Below are 7,557 nucleotides of genomic sequence, written 5' to 3' on the forward strand. Positions count from 1 at the left end.
AAACCAAGGTCAGATTCATGACCTTGAAAGGGCTCTGCCAATTAGAAATTGACACTTGCCAATATCTTTACAAAGTTTAAATCATGGCCACTGAAGCTGCTCACCTTCAACACTCCCTGAAAGGAATTCAGGGTGGAAATTAGGAATGAGGCACTCTGTGCTCTGGAAAAACTACCTGAAGAGGTCTTCAGATAACTAGACACTTTCAGGAGATTTTTATGAGCCCTGATTCTTGCATCTTCTCATACCTAGAGAAACGCTAACATTGTTGACAGGGACAGTTGCTTTGGCTATTAAGGAAAAATTACAATTAAAGTCAAAATACAGTAGCTATGAAAATAAATAGGTGACACTATGGTGTGATTTCAGACTTGTATTGAAAACTCAAAACTTGTTGAGTTTTCTGAGCTGTGTGAGACTTAAGATGCCATCAGACATTCTAAAAACAAAATCTGCCATCAGCAGGTGACTACAACCTTATTTTCTAAAGGTATTTTCTTGTAACTGTTATATATTTTGACAATGAAATTGCTCTGGATCATATGTTGGGGAAAAAAAATGCATAATGACCAATAGCCACATTAAGGGTTAAGACCTACTTAGACAAACCTAGATAACTGGCTACCTGGCTACAAGTGTCCTCCAAGTATTAAACCTAAATTAAGATTCAGGCTTAAATCTTAGGTTTAACTTTTTCTATTTTGTCTATTAATGTTCAGGTTACCATTTGTTCAATTACTTCTAGTCCATTCCTTTGGAGAGGATGACGCAAGCACGGACCCTGCCTGGATCACAATCAAAATTGTCACCAAACATAACTTGGTTCTTATTCTCTTTGACCCCTAGTTACAATAACTCTTTTACTGATTTATAACCTCTGTTTTTTTTTTTTTTAAATGTCTGTTAAGTTTTATCTCCCTCAGATGACAACAGATTTGCATCAAGATAATTTGATGCAGAAAGAAAACCCATGCCCCCAAAAGATTACAGCTATTCCTCTGAACAGATCCTGCAGGAATAACCACAAAAGTCACCTTGGGGCCCCTTAATAAAACAAAGTGAAAGCTCTGTGACCCTAACTAAGTAGGGTCTACAAGCAGAAGACTGTCTATCTGTCCTTCATAACCTCAATTAAGATTTCTTGGGGTTCACTTCTCTCAAGGAATACTTGAAGTAGGAGATAGATGGGCTGAACAGCTGGTGATTGTCAAACAAAGAAAAACTGAAGTTTTGTCCTCAGCCAGATAAGAATAGCACCTAGTTCCCTTCCTCCATTGATATGCAGGGAATACACTGACAGCGGGGAATTTGTTGCAGTGAAAAGGGAAAAAGAGGAGTGAGTTTTTCCCTTTCCTGAGAACAAAGAAGATAAAGAGAACGGTAAGCATGCCTGAATATTCCTAGTTTTTTACTTACCTACTCCTAACTCTGAAAGTCTGTAACTAAGCTTGTTTTTCTGCCCCTTAACTCTGCAGGAGCTACAATTCACATTTTTCCCTTTGCTGCTGCTAAGTCACTTCAGTCGTATCCGATTCTGTGCGACCCCATAGACGGCAGCCCACCAGGCTCCTCTGTCCCTGGGATTCTCCAGGCAAGAACACTGGAGTGGGTTGCCATTTCCTTCTCCAATGCATGAAAGTGAAAAGTGAAAGTGAAGTCGCTCAGTCGTGTCCAACTCCCAGCGACCCCATGGACTGCAGCCTACCAGGCTCCTCCGTCCATGGGATTTTCCAGGCAAGAGTACTGGAGTGGGGTGCTCTATGCTAAATACATCCCCTATCTGGTGTTTACAACACCCTTCCCCTTGTAGTTACATATCAGAAATAAGGCCTCAAAGCTACCAAATGACCACACTCAATTACTCGGTTACTGACGCCAGTTTATGACTGTCTTTGAAACAATGCAAGAGGAAGAAATCAAGATCCTATCACCTTTATTCCCCATCACAGACTCCCGACTGCAAGCTCTTGCCTTATATAAGCCCTTAGACTCCTCATGAAGGTGGGGGTAGGGAGCCACAGCTCTTGAGGCAAGAGCCTACTGTGTTCCCCTCTCTGCCAGCTGAGAATTAAAGCCACCTTTCTGTTTCCTCCAAACTTTGTCTCCATATTTTTTCATTCGGCTTCAGTAGGCAGAGAAGGTCAAGATTTTGGCCAGCAACAATTTTTAAAGAAGGAATTTGGAAAATCCTGAAGCTAACTGACAAAATTCAAAAGAAATAGAGTCTTGGAGCTGCTCTTGTTACCTGGACTTTGGGTTCAGCTTTTGTTTCTAGTGTAGAAAAGAGTGAGCATTTTAATTACAGGAGATTTGAGGGAAGAAAAACAAACCTGACAAATAGCAGGAGGATTTGGCTAGGAGGAGCCCCTGTGGGGAAAATCCACCCAGTACAGTCTTAGAGCCTGGCACTGGGACCCTACTCTGGACCCAACACTTTGAGGGCCCTCTTTGGTCCTCATGCAGCTGCTCCTGTCTCTACTAGGTGAGAAGCTCTTGGGGTCCGTGGTGCTTGCCATCTTGAGCCCTGGCTCCTTCTCCCTTAGATTTCATACCTAGGTCCCCTGTACCATGATTCCCTACCCGAATGGCACTGATCTTGCTTCCTGAGTCTGCAAGAGCTATTCCTAGATGTTATTCTCTGAGGTGCAGCTGAGCCAAAAGAGGGAGACATTGAATCAAAGAGTACGCTGTTTGCAGTGGTGGATGGTGGAGACTGCACCTAGATGTGCAGTCTAGGAATTTGAGTGAACTGGAGAAGTCTCTCATACAGAATAGTGTGTCTAGGTAGAGACAGCACAAGCTGGAATCAAGATTGCTGGGAGAAATATCAATAACCTCTGATATGCAGATGACACCACTCTTATGGCAGAAAGCAAAGAGGAACTAAAGAGACTCTTGATGAAGGTGAAAGAGGACAGTGAAAAAGCTGGCTTGAAACTCAACATTCAGAAAACGAAGATCATGGCATCCAGTCCCATCATTTCAAGACAAATAGATGGGGAAAGAATGGTAACAGTGACAGACTTTATTTCTTGGGCCCCAAAATCACTGTGGATGGTGACTGTGTTACTGACTCCAGGCTCACTCTACTCACAGCAAGACAGGCCAATGAATCAAAGAGACGAGGTGCTGAGGCAAGTAAAGTGACCTTAATCAGGAACTAGCAAACTGCGAAGATGGCAGGTTAGTGCCTCAAAATAACCATCTTATCGGGGTCTGGATGCCAGGTTCTTTTATGCCAGAGAGAAAGCAGCAATGAGGAACTAAAGTCAAAAGGCAGAAGAGAGAGGAAGAGGCAGTGGGGAAGTAAAGTGAAAGGGTCTTCAGTCTTCCAAAACTTCTCTAAGAGAATGGCCAGCCTTTGGAAAGGGTATGTTAATCTCTCCTGTTCCCAGGTGGGCAGGGACAAACTATCTCTCCATGAGCTGAACAAAGGCATTTTATTTTACAGTCAAGCAGAGAGTTAGAGTCCTCCAAACAAGACACTGAGTATGATTATAGTAACAAGAGCAATGAAAAGCAGGTCAAAGGAACAGTTTCCAACATAGAGTCAGAACTGGCTTCCTCCCTGCAACAATTTTAGCCATGAAATTGAAAGACTCTTGCTCCTTGGAAGAAAAGCAATGACAAACCTAGACAGTGTATTAAAAAGCAGAGACATTACTTTGCTGACAAATGTCCATTTAGTCAAAGCTATGGTTTTTCCAGTAGTCGTGTACAGATGTGAGAGCTGGACAATAAAAAAGGCTGAGTGTCAAAGAATTGATGCCTTCAAACTGTGGTGCTGGAGAAGACTCTTGAGAGTCCCTTGGACTGCAAGATAAAACCCATCAGTCCTAAAGGAAATCAATCCTGAATATTCATTGGAAGGACTGATGCTGAAGCTGAAGCTCTAATACTTTGCCCATCTGATGAGAGCTGACTCACTGGAAGAGACCTTGATGCTGGGGAATACTGAAGGCAGAAGGAGAAGGGGATGACAGAGGATGAGATGGTTGGATGGCATCAGTAACTCAATAGACATGTTTGAACAAACTCCAGGAGATGGTGAAGGACAGGGAAGGCTGGCATGCTTCAATCCATGGGGCGGCAAAGAGTCAGATATGACTGAGTAACTGAACAAGAAAAGAGACACCAGACTAAACAACAAGACATGCCAGGCAGGCAGTGGATGGGGTCTTCACATGTTCTCTTCCCAATCTTGGGAGCCAGAACCCCCAGGTCTGGAGGAAAAACTGAAAATGTACAGGGAGGGACTCCTCTCAAGACCCTTAAGTCTACAAGCTCAGAACCTGGAGACTTGGTCCTGCAACCTGAAGGCATCTGGTATCGTTTGCATTGGGCAGACAGCCAGGCTAGATCTTGGGACCAAGAAGTGTCTGGAGTACTTAAAAACACATTGCTTGAGCTCTCCCAGAGAGCTGAGGCTGGTAGAGCTAGAAGTGGCCCAAGACTGAAGTCCCCAGGTGTCTGGGAGGGGGGTCCCCTGCAGGGTCCAGCCAACCTGGATAATTTCTCACATAAGCTGAATGCTTTAACTCCTCTGCTTTCTTAGACCTGGTTGCTTTATTGCATCACCATGCTCGCCCCACACGTTCCCAGTCCAGACCAGAAGGCTCTCTGGGACTGTGCTTCCCAGCCCTCTTGAGCATCCCATGAGCTACATGGTCCAGCCCAGCAGTCTTCAGTAGTGAACAGGAGCGCCCTAATTGGTTTCATCACCAGGAGCCCTGAGCTCTGCTTCGCTACCCCAGAGCTCCTACCCTCTGCCTCTATGCTGTGTGCTAAGTGGCTTTAGTCATGTCCAGCTCTTTGCAACCCTGTTGACTATACCTTGCCAGGCTCCTCTGTCCATGGGATTCTCCAGGCAAGAGTACTGGAGTGGGTTACCATGCCCTCCTCCAGGGGACCTTCCCCACCCAGGAACAGAACCCAATGCTCTTATGTCTCCTGCATTGGCAGGTGGGTTTTTTTTTTATCACTAGCACCAGCTGGGAAGCCCATTTCAGGCTCATGTCATTTGGCTTTCTGAACTCAGATTTGAAGCCTGCTAGCAATGAATCTCGGAGAAGGCAATGGCACCCCACTCCAGTACTCTTGCCTGGAAAATCCCATGGACGGAGGAGCCTGGTGGGCTGCAGTCCATGGGGTCACTAACAGTCAGACACAACTGAGCGACTTCACTTTCACTTTTCACTTTCATGCATTGGAGAAGGAAATGGCAAACCACTCCAGTGTTCTTGCCTGGAGAATCCCAGGAACGGGGGAGCCTGGTGGGCTGCCATCTATGGGGCCGCACAGAGTTGGACACGACTGAAGCGACTTAGCAGCAACAGCAGCCGCAGCAGGAATGAATCTTCCTGAAAAGCCAGAAATTTAGATTTCCCAATGAAAAGACAAATTTGTGACGTCTTTACCCTCACCTGGCTACTTTTCTCCTTTGGTTGATGGGGAGGAGGGAGGGAATGTTGCTGCTTGAAAAACAGTTTTTGTTCCTTTTCTTTTCTATTTTTTTTAACCCTAACTGGAGCAAAGATTGCAATCTTCTGCCAGGAAGATTCCAGTCTTCCCAGGAAGGAAGGACAGAGGAATGCGAAGAGTTGAGGTAAGCCTTGTCTTGCCTCCTGGGCTAAGACCAGCAGGGACACTGAGATGCCTTGTTAACCTAGCCAGCCTCAGCCCCTCAGTTCAGTCTCTGTACTCAGAGAGGCTGAGGGTGGAGGGGGTCAGTGATGCAGAAATACCCTCTGCCTTCCTTCCCTGGCTCCTCTTCTCTCTCCTTGTAGTGGGTTAGTGGGTGGGGCAGCGGGCAGGAGGCTGAGAGGCCTAGGGAAATCAGGCGTGAAGAGCAGAGAACTTGACCATCAGTCTGCCAGCTCACCTTGTCCACTGAAAAAATATAAGGGGCTTAAAAGTTGAGAGGTTTATTCAGTGGGAATCCTGAGGACTTCAAGCCCAAGACACAGCAACTCAGGTGACCTGGAGAGAACTGTTTCTCTGTTGGGGGCAGTTGCGGAGGGGAGGGTGGGTATGGTGGGAGGAGAGGAGCCAGGTTATACAGAAGTTTGCAACAAGGGGCAGGTAATCTGAATATTAAAAGATTAATTAAGAAAAACTATAACCTGGAAGGGTTTTGAATTCATCCCAGATTTGCTTCTGTGACTTTATCCCTTATCGTGTCGCTTTTGTGACTATAGGCATACAAAATGGCCTGCCTCGGGGATATAGCTTGACCCTGCCTACCTGGGCCTTCCAAGGTGACTCTGTGGTAAAGAATCCACCTACCAGCTTTTTTGCAACGGGTTTGCTGCCAGGACACAGGTGTTGTGAAAACCACCATTAAACCTAAGAGAAAATGGGAAAGGAAAAGACCCACATCAATATAATTTTCATTGGACAAGTAGATTCAGGGAAGTCTACCATGACTGGCCATCTGATCTACAAATGTGGCGGGATCAACAAGAGAACAATTGAAACATTCAAGAAGGAGGCTGCCGAGTTGGGAAAGGGTTCTTCAAGTATGCCTGGGTCTTGGAGAAACTGAAAGCTGAACATGAGCGTGGTATCACCACTGATATCTCCCTGTGGAAATTTGAGACCAGCAAGTACCGTGTTACCATCTTTGATGCCCAGGACACATACGCTTCATCAAAAACATGATTACAGGCACATCCCAGGCTGACTGTGCTGTCCTGATTGTTGCTGCTGGTGTTGGTGACTTTGAAGCCAGTATCTCCAAGAACGGGCAGACCCGTGAGCATACCCTTCTGGCTTATACCCTGGGTGTGAAACAACTAATTGTTGGAGTTAACAAAATGGATTCCACTGAGCCACCCTACAGCCAGAAGATATACGAGGAAATTGTTAAGGAAGTCAGCACCTACATTAAGAAAATTGGCTACAACTCTGACACAGTAACATTTGTGCCAATTTCTGGCTGGAATGGTGATAACATGCTGGAGCCAAGTGCTAACATGCCATGGTTCAAGGGATGGAAATTCACCTGTAAGGACAGCAATGCCAGTGGAACCACCCTGCTTGAAGCTCTGGATTGCATCCTGCCACCAACTCACCCAACTGACAAACCCTTGCATTTACCCCTCCAGGATGTCTATAAAATTGGTGGTGATATTAGTACTGTCCCTGTGGATCGAGTGGAGACTGGTGTTCTCAAACCTGGCATGGTGGTCAACTATGCTCCAGTCAGTGTAACAACTGAAGTGAAGTCTGTAGAAATGCACCATGAAGCATTGAGAGAAGCCCTTCCTGGGGACAATGTGGGCTTCAATGTCAAGAACGTGTCTGTCAAAGATGCTCGTCATGACAATATGGCTGGTGACAGCAAAAAGGACCCACCAATGGAAGCAGCTGGGTTTCACAGCTCAGATGATTATTTTGAACCATCCAGGCCAAATCAGTGCTGGATATGCACCTGTGCTGGATTGTCACACAGCTCACATTGCTTGCAAGTTTGCTGAACTAAAGGAGAAGATTGATCGTCGTTCTGGGAAAAAGCTGGAAGATGGCCCTAAATTCTTGAAATCTGGTATTGCTGCC

At 45.7% G+C, this 7,557-nt stretch overlaps 1 pseudogene; it reads left to right on the top strand.

The window, feature by feature from the left end:
- The first annotated feature begins 6,340 nt into the window (after positions 1 to 6,340).
- The window catches only part of LOC102409934, a 742,713-nt pseudogene continuing 741,496 nt past the window's right edge, over positions 6,341 to 7,557 (top strand).

Source organism: Bubalus bubalis, chromosome 9 (genome assembly GCF_019923935.1).
Source record: "Bubalus bubalis isolate 160015118507 breed Murrah chromosome 9, NDDB_SH_1, whole genome shotgun sequence".
Taxonomy (NCBI): domain Eukaryota; kingdom Metazoa; phylum Chordata; class Mammalia; order Artiodactyla; family Bovidae; genus Bubalus; species Bubalus bubalis.